Source organism: Protopterus annectens, chromosome 1.part0, assembly GCF_019279795.1.
Source record: "Protopterus annectens isolate FY-2018-M chromosome 1.part0, PAN1.0, whole genome shotgun sequence".
Lineage (NCBI taxonomy): Eukaryota > Metazoa > Chordata > Ceratodontiformes > Protopteridae > Protopterus > Protopterus annectens.
In genome coordinates, this window is record NC_056725.1 from 1,605,630,300 (window position 1) to 1,605,651,965 (window position 21,666).

Below are 21,666 nucleotides of genomic sequence, written 5' to 3' on the forward strand. Positions count from 1 at the left end.
CATAGCAATGTAGGTTGTAGTGCAATGTAGAAGTAGATTGTACAGTAATGGATGTTCATCAGTACGTTACTGTGTGTATACATATGTGGAACTAAAAAGGAGTGTATATATATATATATATATATATATATATATATATATATATATATATATATATATATATATATATATATATATATATATATATATATATATATATATAATATGCATATGTGTATACATAGATAGAGAGGGATGTAGAAATACATAGACATATATAGTTTCACAGTGTCACAGTTTAGTACTAGCCTATCTGCAGACAGTGTATAGAATAGATTTAGAAAATTGCGCCTCTGTATAGTAGTGACACAGAGATGACCCCCGGTGTAAGCCTATGATTTCCCATCCACTCGTCAAGAATTCACATGAAGAGTGTCTGTGAGGGTCTCAGCCTAACATGAACTGAGATCCTGTTCCACAGTATGGGAAGCCTCTTAGTGATGGATCTGTCCCTACAGCATGTCCTATTCATATGTGTGCTGAGCTTTAAATCTGTAGCTGTTATGGTTCTGATGGATTTGGATTGGATGAGGTGGAACATGTCCATCAATACCTGATTGGACATGGCCTTGTACATCAGGCACAGATCACCCTTAAGTAGGCAGTATGCTATGGAATAGAGTATGAGTTACATTAGTCTGGCAGCATACGAAAGTTGTCAGAGACCCTTGATCCTCCTGGTGATGTACTTATGGGGTCCCCCTAGCTGTTGAAAGTGCCAGGTGAGGTACATACCAAATGGGGCATAGTACACAGTCATGGGCCTGATAAGGAAGGAGTATAAGGGTACAATGACCTCTTTTGATCTGGATGTGAATCCCTTCATGATAAGGTGGACAAGGTAGGAAGTCTATCCAATCACTTTGGCAACGTGGGTGTCAAATGAGAGGTCAGTATCGATTAGTGTCACCAGGTCTCCGATTACTTTGTCTGTACTCAGTGGGTTACTGTCTATGTGATAATATGTGGGTACCTTGTCCGTCCGAAAGGGTATGACTATACATTATGTGGCATGCAGTTTAAGGCCATGACTCCGACACCAGTTGTTGGTTTCCGTGAGGCTTTTCTGTAGGATTGTATGTCAGCTGGTGTATCGACTATGGTGACTAGTATGCAGTCATCTTTGAACATTGTCAGCCACTACCCTCCCATGTCTGCTTCCACATCTGAGAAATATATGCCGAACAAGAGTGGTCTCAGGACAGAGCCCTGTGGGACACCACTTGTGACTGGCTCTGAGTCTGACATGGCACCAGTGAGTTTGACTGCAGGGTTTCTATCTGTTAGCCGGTTTGCAACCCATCTTGTGACATATGGATTTACATTTAAGCTGTTGAGCATGTCTATGATGCCAGAGTGCGGTATAGTGTCGAAAGCCATAGGCAAGTCCAGGTAGGCTGTATGGACCGCTGTGCCCTCGTCAATGGCCCTAGTGACTGATTTGAAAAGGTCAACCAGGTTCATAAGGCAGGATCTGCCCTCTACAAAGCCGAACTGGGTGGGATCAAGTGTCTAAGTCCCCAATGTCTCTGTGTATGAGTTCCATAATGATTCTTTCCATAGCGTTGCAGACCAGGCTGGTTAAGCTTATGGGGCGGTAGTTACCAGGGTCTGTAGAGGTGCCTCCTTTGTGAAGTGGGACTACTGTTGCTGTATGCCAGTGTCCAGGTACATATGCTGTAGTAAGGCTATGGCTGAATAGCATTTTATGTGCGTGTGTAGCTCCTCTTGGAGTTCACGTAGCATGCAACCTGTGATACCGTCGGGTCCCATTGATGCTGTTTACAGCTTTGCTGAGGGCGGTTCTCAGCTGGACATCTGAGATGACAGGGAGGTTACAGTCAGCTGAGATAAGTAATTCCTCATGTGTGGGTGAGGGAGGGGAGAAATCTGCACTGAACCTGTCTGCCAGAATGTTGGCATTATCTGTGTGTTCAGTGTAGCTTTTGTCACTGTGAACTAACTTTGAACATATCTGAGGGTTTTCACCCAGGTGTCTAACATAGCAGAAGAAGGCCTTGTGTTTATTTGTAGTGTCCATAGCGATTTCCCTCTCATAGTTGGCCTTGCATGTTTGTACGACAGAATGTATCATTCTACTAGTGCTGATCAGAGATGCCTTATCTCTATGGAATTCTGCTCATCCGTGCAGTAGCTACCTTCTGTTGTTATACAATTTGTTCATGGCTGGGGTCCACCAGACAGGACGCCTGCCCTTGGTGGAGAGGGTCTTGGTTTTATTTGGGATTGCATGATCCATGCATTCTTGGAGATGTCCGTAGAAAGCATATGTGAAGGTGCCTGCATTGTGGGATGTGGTTTCCACTGGCCCAGTGGGCTTAAAGGAAACCAACTCAGTTTTAAGAAGTGTAAAGTCGGCATGTGAGAGGTTTCCCACTGTAGTCTTTTGTGTTGGGGGGGAGGTGGGATATGTATATCCAGGGGGATTAGTCTGTGGTCAGATGTGACTAGTGAAGGGTATACTTCTGATGTGTAGCACATTGTCCCCATGTTTGTGATGATCAGGTCTAGTATATTATCTCCCCTTGTGGGAGAGGTGACTAGCTGTTCCATTGCATTTGACTTAGTGAATTCTGGGAACCTTTGGGCTAGGGTATTTGGGCTAGAATAATGCACCCAGTGTATGTTAGGGTAGTTGAAGTCTCCCAATATGATGGTGTGTGGTGGGACATTCATATCCTCCAATGTCTTCAGGAAGGCTGACTGTGGTTCCTGAGATTGGGAGTGTGGTCTGTAACATGCTACCAGTTGTATAGCAGGTTTGCCTATGGTTATTTGCACCTGGATGGTCTCTGATACTTCATGTGTTGCCACTAACCTGGAGGTGTGGGTGTCCTTCATGAATATGGACACACCCCCTCCCTTTTTGTTTTGTCCCGAGTCCTGGTGCCAAAAAGCATGATACGAGGTATAGCCTGGTACCGCTGGTGTGCTCTCAGGAGCCTTGAACCAGGTTTTTACTTACTGCACAGACATCGAGATTGGTAGAATATGTGCATACAGATATATGTAATACACACATACATATATAGATATATGTAGATACATATACATATACAGATAGATCTGACTGACAACAGATATGTCTGTATATGACTATCTCTCTCTCTGTCCCACCCCCTCTCACTCTCACTCTCACTCTACCAGTGTCTCTCTCTCACTCTCTCCCTATCTCTCCCCACATCTATATGTATATATGTACATCTATATATACATATTATATACATATATACAAACATATATACAGCATACACACATACATATACATACAGACATACATCAATCACAAAGAGAGAGAGAGAGAGAGAGAGAGAGAGAGGCAGACAAGGAAGCATGGACACACAAGTATGGAACACAGTGTGGAGGAGACCACTGACCAACACATGGCACACAGTGGAGGCACACATGGAATGGACATGGACATGAGGAAGGACACAGACAGGACCACACAACACACACGAGACTGACAGACCATAGACATAGACGACACATGGATAGAATGACAACTGACCCACACAGAGCACATGGTATAGGACACACAGACACAGACCAGTGAGGAGGAGACAGCAGACAACCAGAAGGAGGACACATACATGTCAAGCAGACACACACACACACAGGAATGGAAAGCAGTGGACTGCACAGAAACCAACAGACAGACAGGACACCACACAGCATGGACAGAAAAGACACGGAAGACATGGACCAGCACAGAATGAGACCGGACACAGGAGACAGAGAGAGACACAGAAGAAATGAAAGGATAGATACAGTGAGAGGAGAAGGAAGGAAGAGACACACCAGGAGCAGACCAGGACCCAGACAGACAGCACACATAACTGACATGGACACACAGGACCACATGGCCGATCCCAGCACAACTACTGAGGACTACAGGAAAGACACAGCACAGTGCATATAATATGGAAAGGAAAAGACAATGGAGTATGGTACATGCATGGACCAGACACCAGCATGGAATCCACAGCATGAGTGATATCCTTAACACACCTGACCACACACTGAATCCACACACTGATCCCAGGGACCAGAGACACACACAGAGGAAACCCCAGAGACCAGACACCCCAAGGACAGTGGCATCTAGACAGTGGTGGAGATAAAATACAACTGCATAGAGGAAATGAAGTAGTGGTAGGGAGCTTGGAATTAGCAGTGGAGGGACATGGATAATGGATAGGTATGGAATGACATACAGTACTGACATTTACAGAAGGATGCACACAGCCACAGGCATACACAGGTGGAGTGGATATAGACATGTGGGTATGGACAGGTATATGGCCTTACATAGTAGTGCAGGAAAAGCCCTATATGAAAAGGTAGATGCCTAGGGAAAGAGTTCAGGTGGGGGACAGCCTTGAAATAGATAGCCAGACAGGGTCTGAGGGAGCTGAGAGCATGTCGCACAGCTATGAGTGACAGTATGTGTGATGTTGCGGCTGCCATCCGTAACTTCACCAAGGTCATTGACAGACATTGGGTGGACACATTAGATCTGTTCCACAACTACATGTCCATGAGCCAGGGCAATGGTGGATGGTTGAGGTGTCAACGTGGCCGTATGCCAGCAACAGCAGCAGCTGGCAGCCGCCGGGGATGACAACAGGCCCGCGGCCGCTCACATAGTGCCAGCAGTAGCCCCAGCAATGCTGGGTCTGTGCTGTCATCAGACTGCACCAGGAGACCACGTGCACATGGCGCTGGACAATCCCAAGAGGGACCTGTCTCCAGTCACCAACCACCTGCTTCTGATGACAGTACCCAGTCTGGCTTAGTACCTGATATGGTCCGTAGCACCCCTGCCAGGCACAGGTACAGTGTCCGTGGCCAAAGACAGTGATCTGTATGACCTGGCAGGTACAATCTGTGGCTGTCCACAAACACCTGTATATGGCAGCCATGAGTGGGACTGTGTGCATGCATACAGACATGCAAAGTGATAACACCTAGGGCTACTGCATACACGCACACACTGTATCAACATTGCCCCATCTTGTACTGCTCTCCCTCACCAACACACACACACAGACATGTCAATTGGTTGTATCAGTGGCAGACTCAGGCATACCAGGTACACACCCTGTGCATATGATGAAACTGTGCCACCTTCTGCAATCTGTAAAATTGGTGCAGGAACAGGTTAACATGGTGCTGATGCACAGGGTGACTACATAGATGTGCTGTAATAGTATGATGTTGACAACAGTACAGTGTAATGATATCATTGTGGGTATATATCAGCATGCCTGATGCAGTTACAGTATGAATGTCATTTTATTGTTTTGTACACCCATAGTAATTACCACAGTGTACTGTCTGCACATCTTTGCATACTGGTGGTGAGGCTGTCAAGGGATGGCCACCTACACAGGTAGCACAGGGGATACGACAATGTACATATTGATACTCAATTATGGTCATGTCAACTGCGAGTTGCATGCTGTCCACACTCAACTCTGCAATGAGGATGTTTGAGGATGTTGATATCTGTGCAGTACTACACAACAGGTTCAAGGCTCGCAAGAGCACACTAGCACTACAAGGTCACACCTCATACCATGCATGACAGCACCAAAACACAGAACTAACTATGACCGGAGGGAGAGTGTCCATACATGTCAAGGATACTGTGGTGCCAGGACAGGTAGCATACATCATACTAAGTCTGGAACTGCTGAGTGAGGGCTCAGTGTCTGTTATTTGACATGTGTATTATTACAGGTATGAGCACTTGGGTATCAGGCCAGTTATTCAACCTTACAAAGGTACGTGGTCTATACACTTGTGGGGGGTGTGGCTGGACCCAGCCCGTCTAACCTGTGAATGTCTGGGTACAGGCTTATAGTGCCTGCATATATGCACTGTTACCTACTGGAAGTCGTACACCTTGTTTGTTGTAGCATAGTCTACATACAGGCCTGCTGACTGTAGCTTTGTTTGTATGCATGTTTGCTTGTTATGTTCCTGAAACACTGATTCCACCTGCAGTACAAATTTACAGTGCATCTGTGGATCCCTATTGACATCTGTATTGCTTACTGTACTGATGTCCATGTCTCACTTGACAGAACGTCACTGTTTGTCCTGTTTGCATGTAGCTTTCCTGTAACACATTGCATATGACTTACCTTGCATTTGCTCAAGACAGCATTCATATATGCCAGCACTAACAAATCAGGAGCACTACACCCTCACATAGTCACCTTGAGTACCTTGTTCCCCATTGGCCCTATGTGTCGTTACTTAGTATGGGATTCACAATGCTATGGTAGCATGTGCAAAGGTCACCTGCTGATCTGCTCTCAGGTCCAGTTGGTGAATCTGTGAGTCATGTGGCAATGTTACAGCTGCCTCATGTACACAGACAACCCTCTCCCCTTCCCATACACTTACAACACATGTGAGAGATGCAACCACATAGCCAAACTGGGGGCTAAGCTCTCTTAACTCAGCACTGGCATTCCCTGTCAGGTGGAGTGGGATACTACAGTGAATACAGTACCAGTCTCCCATAGACCTGCCACGACAGCAATCCAAACACAGAAACACACAGGTACATTATTGGACTCTCAGAATAGCATCCTGCCTGAGCAGCTGACACCTGCAAAGCAGACACACAAGCAAACGTTAAGCCAAAGTAGAGCACATGCAACACATAGCTCACAAAGCCTGTGTGCCAAACAGTCACAGGCCATATGGCTTGACAACACACCTGCTACAGTTGTATAAGGTACCTCTATCGTCAGGTACACTGAGGTCCTGCTCACCAGGCTGAACAAGGTGAAGGTCACACTGAGCTGCCCATCGGGCACTATGATCCACCACATAACACAAGCATAGCGGTCACTCCAAGGCATGTAGAAGTATGACTCAGTCATTGTCTGTGCCAGTGTGTATGACCTCTGACACACCTCCCTGGACTACATATTAGGGGACATAGAGAGGCTCTCTGAGCTTGTGGCACTGGCTGGTATGACCCTGACCTTGAGTAGCATGTTACCCTCACCAAGAATGCTTCCACAATATGTAGACAGGATGATCAGTTTCTGCAATTAACGTATGTTTCAGTGACATTCAAAGGAGATCCAATGCCTATCAGTGTGGGATTACATGCTGGACAAGCCACATTGCTTTGCTTGGGACAGCTTGCACCTGTCACCCATGGGCCGTTGTATATTGGCAGAGGCTGTTGCTAAACACATAGTGCCTTTGTATGCAAGGCTGACATTACATAACCACCTACACAGGTATCACACGGGATAGGACACTAATAGAAATGCTACTCAACAGCAGCAGTGTAAACCTCAAGATGCATGTAGTGGAAACTGTCCTTAGCATGGGGTACAGCAATATCTGTGCAGTAACAGACTCTTGGTACAAGGTTCCCAGGTGCACGCCATCACTGCCAGGTCATTCCTGATACCATGCTTGTTGTCCCCAACACATGCACCAAACCAGAACAGGGGGGATGTATCCAAAGGCACCTCAGATACACACACCTCCAGGTTGGTGACACTGCACAAAGCATCAGAGTCTATCCATGTGCAACTAACAGTGGGTTAGACTGCCTTCAGGTTCATAGCCTGGCACACACCACCCTTCCATACCCAGGATACCCACTTGGCCTTCCTGACAAAACTGGGAATATGACGGCCTCTACAAACACCATTATATGGGTGGACTGCGACTACCCAAACATAGAGTGTGAGCATTACTCTAGCTCCAAGACCCTATCTGAAGGGTTCTTAGCATTTATTCCTTGCATTGCTATGGAACAACTTGTTACCAGTTACACAAGAGGTGACAACATGCTGCACCTGTTCATCACCAACATGTGGACTATATGCTCCAGACCAGTCATGTATCAATCGCTGGTGGGATGACACCATCTACAACCCACACTGTATAGTCACATACCACATGCAGCCCCTGCACAGAACACCACAGTCATACAGTTGTCTGATGCATATTCCATGTATTCACATGAGGCAGGCGTCGGACATGGGAACTCTTGCAGTTCACAGGTACATATGTGCAGGTGGCACACACATACATCATGTGTGCATTGACATTACTGATATAATGTATGTCATGCAATATTGGGAACAACACCCCACACACATGGATAAACTGTGTGACAAAAATACACATGGTGCTTGTAGGATACAAACCCCTACCTAACTATGCTAGATCACTTGTGAGAGTTGCAGTAGCAGAGTGTGCTATTTGCATTACTGGGAGGATTGTTTTATCCTGCTGTACTTATAGGGTGCTGACATCATCAGTGTTTAGACAGTGGAATATGCAGCATGTGTTGTGTAGTAATAGTTGCCAAAAGGGACATTTTTCTTATACATGGAATTGCACACACTTCTCCCCCACACACATTCACTGAGCACTTGCAGGATTCAAACCCCTATCTAACTATGTTATGACACTTGTGAAAAATGCAGTAGCAGAGCACGCTATTTGCATTACTGGGAGGATTGCTTTCTCCTGCTGTACTTATAGGGTGCTGACATCATCAGTGTTTAGACAGTGGAATATGCAGCATGTGTTGTGTAGTAATAGTTGCTAAAAGGGACATTTCTCTTATACATGGAATTGCACACACTACTCCCCCACACACATTGTTCACGTGCAGGATTCAAACTGCTACCTAACTATGCTATGACACTTGTGAGAGATGCAGTAACACAGCACGCTATTTGCATTACTGGGAGGATTGCTTTCTCCTGCTGTACTTATAGGGTGCTGACATCATCAGTGTTTAGACAGTGGAATATGCAGCATGTGTTGTGTAGTAATAATTGCCAAAAGGGACATTACACTTCCACATGGAATTGCACACACTACTTCCCTACACACATTCACACACACACTGTGCACTTGCAGGATTCAAACCCCTACCTAACTATGTTATGACACTTGTGAGCGATGCAGTAGCAGAACACGCTACTTGCATTACTGGGTGGATTGCTTTTTCCTGCTGTACTTTTAGGGTGCTGACATCATCAGTGTTTAGACAGTGGAATATGCAGCATGTGTTGTGTAGTAAGAGTTGACAAAAGGGATATTTCTCTTACACATAGAATTGCACACACTACTCCCTCACGCACATGCACACACTGAGCACTTGCAGGATTCAAACCCCTACTTAACTATGTCATGACACTTGTGAGAGACGCAGTAGCAGAGTGTGCTATTTGCATTAGTGGGAGGATTGTTTTCTCCTGCTGTACTTATAGGGTGCTGACATCATCAGTGTTTAGACAGTGGAATATGTAACATGTGCTGTGTAGTAATAGTTGCCATGTTATGACACTTCTGAGAGACGCAGTAGCAGAGCGCGCTATTTGCATTACTGGGAGGATTGCTTTGTCCTGCTGTACTTATAGGGTGCTGACATCATCAGTGTTTAGACAGTGGAATATGCAGCATGTGTTGTGTAGTAATAGTTGCCAAAAGGGACATTTCTCTTACTCATGGAATTGCACACACTACTCCCCCACACACTGAGCACTTGCAGGATTCAAACCTCTACCTAACTATGTTATGACACTTGTGAAAAACGCAGTAGCCGAGCGTGCTATTCACATTATTGGGCATAATTTCTGCTCCTGACATATGTATGGTGTGCTGACATCATTATGGATGAAGAGATGTACATTTATTACTATCCATCAGTACAGGGGATAGCATATCTATGCATTAACTTTGCACAGGCACAGTGGCCTACTGTACTGTGGAGGCAGATGCCAAATACACTGTGGATAGCCTTCTGTATTCCCTAGGGACAACAGTCTAGTATTGCACTCTACGGCCATATGTTTACCTGTCAGATGCAAGTATCTGTTGCTCATATACTGTTTGTGGGTCTTTATTGCCATAGCCTTCCCTATCTCTATAAACAACTTGTGTACTGTGGAAGATGTTTGCATATGAATGGGATTCAGTACTTTACTTATGTCTCTGTTATAACTTCACTGTGTATACTGGGCAGATGTCTGTATTGTGGGAGGTTCTTGTGTTAACACATACAAATGCCAGATATGTGTGTGCAACTGCTGAACTGTGACATGGCCTACGTGTGTGAGCATGCCCAGTTCGCAGTTTGTATGGCTTCTTGACTGACACGTCTCATTTATCTAAGTGTGCAAGCATGCCCAGTGTGACCTTTCCTTATGTTGGGATCTGTGGACCACCACATTTGTGTTTGTGTGTGGACGACATCTATATTTCACATGTACAGTTGAGTGTTGGACATCAGGTTGTGTTCTTACTGCCCAACTGCTTTGTGTCTGAACCGAACAGGCATTATGCTGTGCCTGCAGGGTCGCCATGGGATAGTTTGCATACAGTTGTCAACATCCGTTCCTGCTGACCAAACAGTTGTATTGTCGTATAGTGTACTGGTGCAGTACTTTCACTGTGGTGGACAGTACAATCGGTTTCAGTCCTATCACTGCTTGTAATATTTATAGTGAGCACACCAGACTGGTTGAGGGCCAGTTGTGTAGATATGACCATGTTGCATTTTTTTCAGATATGGACAGCATAGTACATGATTGTCCGACACTGTTAATGTATTCCACAACTTGTGTGGACAGTGACAAACAATGGCCATGTGCCCTAGCCCATTTGTAATGCTAGTCAGGGAGTGTTTGTCCTTCAACACACATTTACTGGTGTTTGCCATGACATATGTCACGGTTAGTGTGCTGTGCCTCTGTCTACCTGTGACATACAGGTGATATCCAGGGTACACCTACCATCTCCCATCCAGTCATCATGATTCCTCTGGATGACAGTCAATGAGGGACTCCCTGGATAACCTGTAGTGGGAGTTTAGTCGTGAGTGGAGTGAGCTTCGGAGTTATGGACCAATAGGTACAGCATGTCCTGTTTATGTCTGTGCTGGGGTTCAAGCCTGTCAGCTGCATAGGTCACCAGCATTCAGAGTTTACACGGTGCCAAATGTCCATTGATACCAGGTTGGTCATGGCTTTATACATCAGGCACAGTTCACCTACAGCTAGGCGGTATGGCACTGTGTGGAGCTGCAGTTTCTTTAATCAGGTGACACATGGCATCTGTTACAGCTCTGCGATCCTCCTGGTGGGGTATTTGTGGGGTCTTTCCAGTTGCTGCAGGTGTCTGCTACGGTACATCCCTGAAGGGCCATTGTACACAATTGTGAGGTTGCTTATGGATGACTGGAGAGGCACATTGATCTACCCTAACCAAGCTGTGCTTACCTTCATGATTAGGTGGGTATATGGTATGTTTCTGTAACCACTACAGACACATGGTTGTCACATGCAGGATATCTATCACCTTGTGTCTCCAGGTCTCTTATAGGTTCATAGGTTCATAGGTTCATACTAGGCTATCTGCCCTAGGGCATTTATAAGCCTAGCCAGAATGTGTGTGGCTTTTGCCACCCATTTTAAATTAATTTTGCTATGCCCTTTTTCGAGGTTAGTATACTGTGCCTCTGTCTAACAGTGACACAGAAGTGATACCCAGGTTAAACCTACAATCTCCCATCCACTCATCAAGATTCCTCTTGAAGAGAGTCAATGAGGGACTCTGCCTAACCTGGACTGGGATTTTATTCCAGAGTGAAGGGAGCCTCTGGGTTATGAATCTGTCCCTCCAGCATGTCCTATTTATTTCAGTGCTGAGGTTCAAGTCTCTCGAGCGCTTAGCTCGATGGGATTTGGATTTTCTGAGGTGCAGCATGTCCATTAATTCTGGGTTGGACATGGCTTTATACGTCAGACACAGATTGCCCCTGAACAGGCGGTATGCCACTGAGTAGAGCTGGAATTTTTTTAACCGGGCAGCATATGGCATCTGTTTGAGCCCTTTGATCCTCTTGGTGAGGTACTTTTGGGGTCTTTCCAGTTGCTGCAGGTGTCTGGTAAGGTACATCCCAAAAGGGGCATTGTACTCAATTATGGGCCTGATGAGGGATGAGTAAAGAGGCACAATGACCTCCCCTGATCTAGATGTGAATCCCTTCATAATTAGGTGGGCTATATGAAATGTTTTTCTAACCACTTTGGCCACGTGGTTGTCAAATGAGAGACTGCTATCAACTTGGGTCCCCAGGTCCCTAATTACTTCTTCTGTACCTAATGGATTACCACCTATGTGGTAATTTGTGGGCACTTTGTTTTTGCCAAAGGGGATGACTATACACTTTTTGGCGTTTAGCTTGAGGCCATTGATGTGGGGAATGTGGATCACACAACTTATCTGGACCTTGATAATGTACTTACTGGGTTAACACCTATGTGGTAATTTCTGGCCATGTACTGTGTTTCCACAGGGGTTGACTATACACTATTCTGCATTTAGCTTGTTGACATGGCTGTGGCAACACTTGTCTGTTTCTATGTGTGCCTTTTGCAGGTTGCTTGTGTCAGCTGGAGGGTCCAGTAAGGTGGGCAGTTTGTTGTCCTCTGCGAACCTGTTCAGACAGAGACCTTCCATGTTGGCCTGTACCTATGTGACAAATATAGCATACAAGAGAGGTCCCAGGTTTGCAGTCTGCCATGGCTGCAGCATGTCTGACCAGGTCAGTTCTGTCCTTGAGCTGGTTTGCAACCCATCTACTTGCATAGGGGTTTATAGTTAGGCTGGTGAGCTTATCTGTACTGCCAACTTGGGTATTGTATGGCAGGGTTTAGCAAGGTCCAGATAGGCTGTGTGATCCACATTCCCCACATCAATGGCCTTGGTGCACATTTTACATGAGTCAGACATGGGTAAGGGGCATAATCTGCCCTATGACAGCCACACTGGGTAGGGTCCAATGTCTGTAGGTACCCAATCTCGTTATTCATGGGATTCATGATCATCCTCTCCATTACTTTGCCAACCTAGATAGTCGGGGCTGAGGGGTGATAGTTTGCAGTATCCATTCAGGCACCCCCTTTATGGTGAGGGACCACTGTTGCTGTACACTGCTCTTTGGGTACATATCCTGTGGTAGGACTGATAGTGCGCAGTATTGCTATTTGCTGTTCCATTCTTCTTACAGTACTTGTTGGACACAACCCGGACACCATCTGGTACCATTGATGCTGTGTGCTGTGCTTTGTGGATGCTGTTACCTCAGCATCTGCAATGTCAGGGGGCCAGCACTCTCCTGGGATAGATATTTGGCAGTTAGGTGCTGGTGGGGAGTTTGCAAGGAATCTGTTAGGTAGGATGTTGGCAATGTTTGTGGGTTTGGTGTATTGTTTGTGATATTAGAGTGCTGCAGAGCATATCTGTGGATTATCACCATGGTTCCTACCATCAGGTAGGACAGCTGTGTGATAATCCTTTGTGTCCTGCACAATTTGTATCATCATAGGTTCATAGGTTCATACTAGGCTATCTGCCCTGGCCTTGTTAGAGCACGGACGGACTGTGTGTGGGTTTTGACCCCTTTGCAATGTGCATATTATGCCCATGTAGGGTTTACTTTACTAGATGTGACACAGGGATGGCCCCCAGTGTACACCTACTATTTCCCATGCACTTCACCAGATTTCTCTTGTTGAGTTTGAGTGTGGAGCTCAGCCTATCATGGACTGGGATTCTGTTCCAGAGTGTCAGGAGCCTCTGGGTTATGGATCTGTCCCTCCAGCACATCCTATTTATCTATGTGTGGAGGTTCATATATCTCACTGTGGTGTCTCTGCTGGATTTGGGGTTTCTGCAGTGGAGCATGTCCATTCATTCTGGATTGGACATGGCATTGCACATCAGGCATACATCACCTCCGACTGGGCAGTATACTTCTGAATTGGGCTGTGGTTTCTTCAGCCAGGCTGCAGATGTGCAATTTTGGACCCTTTATCCTGTTGGTGAGGTACATTTGGGGTCTTTCTAACTGCTGCAGGTGTAAGGTAAGGTACATCCGAACTGGGGCATTGTTGTCATGTATGGGCCTGATAAGGGAAGAGTATGGGGGCACAGTGACCTCTCTTGCTCTACATGTACATCCTTTCATATTAAGGTGGGCAATATAGCAGGTCTTCCTGGCCACCTTGGCAATGTGAGTGTCACATGACAGGTTACCGTCCACTTGTGTCCCTAGGTCCCTGATTACTTCTTCCATACATAATGGATTGCCACCTATGTCATACTTTGTGTGTGCCTTGTTTGGTATTTGTTGAGACATTCATACTCTGCAGTGTCTTCAGGAAGGCTGCCTGGGGTACCTGGGTTTGTGAGTGTGGTCTGTAGCAGGCTTCAAACAGGTACACAGTTTGAGCCAGTGTTACTTGCCCGTGGATAGTCCATGCTGCTTCTTGCTGTGGTACCAACCTGGGGTGTGGTTATCCTTGATAATTACTGATAGCCACACTCCTATTGTCGTGTGTTCCATGTTTTGGAGCTGTAGAGCATGGTATGAGGCATAACCTGGTAGTATTAGGGTGCTCTTCTGGGCCTTGACCCAGGTTTCTGTTACAGAACACATATTACCATTCTCCATGCTGTGGTGGGTTTGGTCTGCATGCACCTTGCAGGTTAGACTTCTGGCGTTGGGTAGCATTACGTCCAGGTTATTATCCCTTGTGCTACCTATGGTGGTGGGTTTGGGTTTCCAGCCTTACCTATTCAAGGCACAGTGGGGGTGACAACAGCCTTTGCCAGTATCCACACAGCCAGGTGTGCTGGGTGCGTGTCATCCCTAGCAGGTGGGGCATCATGTCTTGCTCGGCATGTCAGCCCAGGCTGTCAGCCATGTGTTCCCCCTTGCTAACAGCAATACCTCAGCCAATTATTGTACTTGATCTTGTTGTCTTCATAGTGTGGCATCATGCTTGGTGAGGGTGAGATGTTAGGCAGGGTCTTCATGTTTGCATATACTAGATGGTGTTACATTGCTTAACACATGGCAATCATGCCTCAGGTGGTGCTGCAGGGCTGCCTCTGTCGGATGCTCATACTACACTCCCTGTACATGTTTGAGAGCAGGTTGTGTCATGTTAGGCGTCCCTGTTACTGTATGAGTGAGTCAGAGAGGGGTATCATTCCCAGGGTTCCTACTGAGCCAGTGTATGTGCTATGCGTTGCCTCTTTGCCAAGGCCAGGGCATACTGGGCACACCTCCTTCTGCCTACTGGGGCAGGCTCAGGTTGTTCCTCCTCTGAGTCACTCTTTGCCTGTGATGGCCTTGGCAATGGTGGGAGGCTGTTTGTCCTGGCCCTACGCTGGTCCTGCTGCAGCTGTTTTTACAGAATCATATTATGTAGCATAGCACATACCATGACAATTTGGGTACATGTAGTTGGTGAGCACTGCAAGGCTCCACCAGATGTGTCCAGGCACCGGAACTTGAGCAGCCCAAACACACGCTCTATTACATTACGTTTGTGCAGTGCCTCATTATGGCATTCCTGTTTAGGTGTGTGTGCATTTCTGATGGGTGTCATCAGCCATGGCTCCAGTGCATATCCTGCATCCCTCACTAGGTGACCATGTGGGATGTCACAAAGAAAAAACGCCAGCAACTGTAGTGAACTGTTAAAGTAGTTTAATAATAAACTACCAAAGCACCATGGAAGCTCCACATACCGGTTTCGGCTCGGATTCAAACCTTGCCTTCTTCAGTGTGTAACAATAGAGCCAATCAAAAAAAGTGCTTTTATATAATATGCAATTCAATGATTGGTTAAGAAAACTTTTGTGTCAAGCTCATAAATATTCAACATAATAATATGCCTTGCACCTGCATAATAAATTGCGACAAACATGTACCCAAATACATAAAAAAAACAATAACATACCATTCTCAAAAAGTAATAAATGCTTATACATATATATTTTATAAATTTTATAAATATTCATTGAGTCCTGGATTAAGTAACGCACCAAGTTTGGTGATCCATTTCTTTTCTTTTAGATCAAGTTTTGTATGCCAACCACCTTTATTGGTTCTGTCACCAATAATTTTATCAATTATTGTAAACCGAAATTGTGCCTTGTTGTGTGTCAATGTGTGTTTATATAATGCATTGGATGTATTTTTGCATCTAATGTCACTCAAATGTTCCGATACCCGTAGCCTAACAGGTCGAGAGGTCTGCCCAACATAAAATGAATGGCAACTGCAGCATGCCATATAAATGGCCCAATCAGTGTTACAATTAGCAAAGAATTTTATATCAAAAACTTTGTTGCTATTTCTACTAGTAAATTCTTTTGTTTTTGCCATAAATTTACAGTTAACACAGTGACCACAAGGGAAGCAACCTACAAGTTTGTCCCCCAAAATAGTTGTTTGATATACATTTGATAAAGAGGATTCAAAATGATGTTTGTAGTGGTTGAAATATCCCGCTAAGTTTTTGCCCTTCCGAAACGAAAATAAACATTTATTGGGAATAATAGATTTAGTTTTGGTATCTGCTTCCAGTATATTCCAATTGCCCTTGATAATGTTTATAAAAGTATTAGTATTTCTTCCATATGTAGTTGTAAAACGCAGTATATTTGTCTTGTTGGGTTTCTTTTTGTACGTTAACAGATTTGATCTATGTAAACCTGAGGCATAGTTATGAGCCATTGTAACATACCCTGAACTATAACCCCTATTCATAAATCTATTATGCAAATCCTGAGCATGATGACCAAAACTAGCATTATCAGAACAATTTCTTCTCATTCTGATAAATTGTGATTTTGGAATGTTTTTAGCGATATGTTTTGGATGAAAACTGGAGGCGTGGAGAATGGTGTTATACTCGGGAAATTTTCTATAGATCTCAGTTTTTAAAGTATTGTCCATATTCCTTGTTACCAAAACATCCAAAAAAGTTATGGATTTTTGATCATAAGTGATGGTAAAATGTATTCCCCATTTGTTGTCATTCAGGTATTCTACAAATTCAAGGAGATATGGAATATCCGATCTCCACACCATCCAGCAGTCATCCAAATATCTACGCCAGATGTCTATATCAGGCAAAAAAAGGTTATGAGTATCATCATAGATCATAATATGTTCTAGATAAGCCATGAATAGGTCATATATGGGGCAAAAGATGCCCCATAGCCGCACTCATTAATTTGCAAAAATTCCTGATTGTAAAAGAAAACATTTTGGTCAATACATGCTCAGTTAGATTTAACAATAAAGTATTGAATCCTGGTTGATACATATTGGATTGATGTAACCAAAATTCAATAGCATCAAGTCCGGCCCAGTGTGGAATACTTGTATATAATGAGCTCACATCCAAAGTACAGAGCCACCAATTCGGATCTAACTGCATATCATCGACAATACCCAAAAATTGAGTAGTGTCCTGTATGCGAGATCTCACAAAAGATAGTAAAGGTTCTAAATACATAGTCAGAAATTCAGAAAGTGGCTCTGTAAGTGAGCCCATACCCGACACAATGGGCCTACCTGGTGGATGTAAAAGGTCTTTATGTATTTTAGGTAGAAAATAGATATATATTGTCTAGTGGGGTCAGAGATTGTTAAATGGTTTAATGTTCTCTTGGATATGATGCCATTATCAAAAGCAGAGTGTAAAAAATCATCTATTTGTTTCTTAAATACTGGCGTAGGGTCAAGTGGCATTTTAGTGTAGTGCCGAGCATCATTCAACTGCTTATAAGCTTCAATGTCATAATAGCTCCAATCTAACACTACCACTGCCCCTCCCTTGTCTGCATTGATAATCACCAAATCCTTATTACGTACTAGTTCTTCCAAACAAGATTTCTCAGCATCTGTCATATTGTTAGACATTGGTAAGCCATGATTATACTGGAAGTGTAACTCATTCAAAACACTACGTAAAAATAAATTAACAGTTGGGTGCATAGGAGGTGTGAATGATGAAGTATGATATTTAAAAGAATCCAGTTGTGGTAATCCACCATCTTCTTTATCCTGAAAAAATAACTTAAGGTTCATTAATCTACAAAATGAAAATAAATCTTGTGTAAAATTATCCTCAGACACAAAAAAACCCGGAATAAAAGATAATCCTTTATTCAGTAGTGATATTTGTTCAACTGTTAATATAGTCTTTGAAATGTTGTGTACATTATTTACTTGTTCGACAATATTTGCATCAAGTTTTGTAAACTTGTAACTTTTTCTGTGCTTCCTACCACCCCTCCTCCCTCTCTGTTCCCTAAAGGGGATATGTTGTTTTTCCTTTTGGGGTTTGGGGAATCTAAAGTGGACTGTGTCTCCGTGTCTGTCCCTGATGATGTATCATAGTCTGTGGATTCTTCATTAGTTCCACTTCCTTTAAGTATGGACCTCGGACGTTTCCTTTTGAAATTGGACGAACTCTTATTTTTAGTTTTAATATGCCCATCTTGAAATCTGACATGTCTGATATTTTTGAAAGGTTGCCCTTTCTCATAATCCAGAAGGTCACGAGAAAATTTTTAAATTTTTCTCTCCTTCAAAATAATTTCAAAACTTAATAGTTCTGCACTTAATTTTGATAACAAAGCAGGAAAAAAATTCTCATTTTGATCGTGATTACATTCCTCAATAGATTTTAAAACTAAACTTGTCTCTTTATCAATAGTTCTAGTATAATAATCAGATAAAGAACTAACAAACTTCATTGAATATTCTTGTTGAATTTGGGCCCATTCCGTCATTAAATTATCATCAGGATCTCCCACAAGGGGTTGAATTTTGACCCTGAGACCCCTAGGACAAATGCCCTTAGCCAAATAGGCTTTAAGTAATTTGTGGTGCCAAACACTGGATCTAAGAGTTTTCATATTTTTATTTAGATCCACAAAAAGTGTCTCACATTTTTGTTCTGGCCTCATGGTGATGATACTACCAGGGGCCATGGATTCATTACCAATACCAAAGGGTGCAAGATCATCCTTATCTGCTGATAAATCCGAAAGTATTTGGTTTAAATCCATAATTTTTATGTGATTATTGATTCAAATTATTACCACGTCCTGTTATTCCTAGACAATGATGGTCATATATTGTATATGCATAAATAATGCACACTATGGCCACGTCACCTACAGGACAATAATGGTTTAGTAAAATCAACAAAGGTTGAAATCAAACATATTATTTGGCATCAAACCCACAAATTAACACAATCCAGAAAACCCAAAATTTGTTTTAGGGGTCCCAGAGTCCCAAAATTGAGCCTTACTACAAAACTTGAATAATTCAATGAAGTCCTAAAGAGTTTGTAAAAAGATTAGAATAACTGTAGATGCATAGTTTTAAGTTATATCTAAAGTTGTATATAAAATATTGAGTATATCACTATAATTATTTGAATAAATCTATGTCCAGAATAATCAACCCACTTGCCAAAATCAGTCCTTAAGTCTTCAATAGAACACTTTAATCAACCTCCTAATGGTTGAGGGATAGTTTACAAAGAAAGGGGATTTCTGAAAGATGGTGTGCCCAAAAACAGAACCTAATGTGTCATATAATGCTGATGTTCCTAGATAACATCAACCATATGGTAAACCTGACCAATAAGTTGCTATATTTAGTGTAATATAATTTACAAATAAACTTAAATAGTTATGATAGAATAACTATCATAACCTATACTTTATTTGTAACATAGAAAATCTACTATTTATGAAAAGAAATGTTATTTTGTATAGAAAGACCAATTTGTCTATCTCCCATTTAACCACTGCTGGGGCATAATATGTAGACACAAGTGTAATAGCATCAATATTTTCAAAAAATTATAATTAACAATGTAATCTCATGATATTCATTAAGAGATTATTAACATTGTGATACTCATAACAGTAGCAAAAACAGTACTTATTACTAGTTATTCCTGGTCGAAAAATAGATGAAAACCATCCAATCATACTTAACCAACTAACACTAATATTTGTTACTGTATTGGCATAAATGATGTAGAAAGTGCCAATGTAATATTAAATTATGATACAAAATTATTACACTTATAGTTCTATTAACAAATAGCAAACTCAGAACATAGACCACCAGATGTAATACAAATATATTGAAGAAAATCCAATCACAGTGCATCAAAACACTGACGAGAATGCAAAAGTCCCAATGTCAGATGAAATAATTTTTCTTTTCAACACAATATGTTCCAATTCAAAGGTAACAGCTCACTAGTTAGCGTATATACCCCCTTCAAAAAGTAGTGTCCAACGGGACACTTCACAGATGTAGAAACATACCCAGTCAGTTGGAATAGCTTTGTAAGTAAATTCCGTGTTCACATACATATGTTAGAATAATAGTTTCACAAAAAGCTAGTTGTACCAATCACAGTGCATCAAAACACTGACGAGAATGTAAAAATCCAATGTCAGATGAAATAATTTTCCGTTTTGGCACAATAAGTTCCAATTCAAAAGTAACAGATCACAAGTTAGCGTATCTACGCCCTTCAAAAAGTAATGTCCAACGGGACACTTCACAAATGTAGAGACACACCCAGTTAGTTGGAATAGCTTTGTGAGTATGCGTTGCCTCTTTGCCAAGGCCAGGGCATACTGGGCACACCTCCTTCTGCCTACTGGGGCAGGCTCAGGTTGTTCCTCCTCCGAGTCACTCTTTGCCTGTGATGGCCTTGGCAATGGTGGGAGGCTGTTTGTCCCGGCCCTATGCTGGTCCTGCTGCAGCTGTTTTTACAGAATCATATTATGTAGCATAGCACATACCATGACAATTTGGGTACATGTAGTTGATGAGCACTGCAAGGCTCCACCAGATGTGTCCAGGCACCGGAACTTGAGCAGCCCAAACACACGCTCTATTACATTACGTATTTGTGCGTGTGCCTCATTATGGCATTCCTGTTTAGGTGTGTGTGCATTTCTGATGGGTGTCATCAGCCATGGCTCCAGTGCATATCCTGCATCCCTCACTAGGTGACCATGTGGGATGTCCCCATTGGCAAATGTCTGGTACAGCTACGTCAAATGCCAGATATGGGAATCATGGTAGCTCCCAGGGCAGCCAGCACACATATTCATTATTATGCCCTAGGCATCACACACGACCTGGCAGTTGATGGAGGGGAATCCCTTGCGGTTAATATAGGCCCTACCCCACTCACCGGCTGGTGCTTTGATGCATATGTGCGTGCAGTCTATTGCACCCACTACCTCAGGGTGTTCCGCTATTTGCTGGAAGAGACGCATATACGGGCATTGGGGAAATATACATGCTCACCGACATGTGCTGACATGGCATCCAGGAACTGGTGCAGTACCTTGAAGGCTGATGCCTGTGATATCTCCATCATATCACCAGTTGGTCTCTGGAAGGTACCTGTTGCTAGTATTCTTAGGCCGACACATATCTTGGTTTCCACTGGGATGGGTTCCTCTCTGTTGGTTCTGTGTGTGAGGTGTGGCCTGCACAGCTCAACAGTTTGCTGCAGGAGGTCTCTGTCCACTCTATAGCGCTCCACTATCTCCAGCTCATGTAACCCCTGGTAGGTGACCCTGGGCCTGTACACTCTTCTCCGTCTCCTCACTGTGGGTTGTCTGGCAGAATTTGCATTGTCATCACCCTCAGCAAGTCTCCTATGTCTCCTTATAACAGCT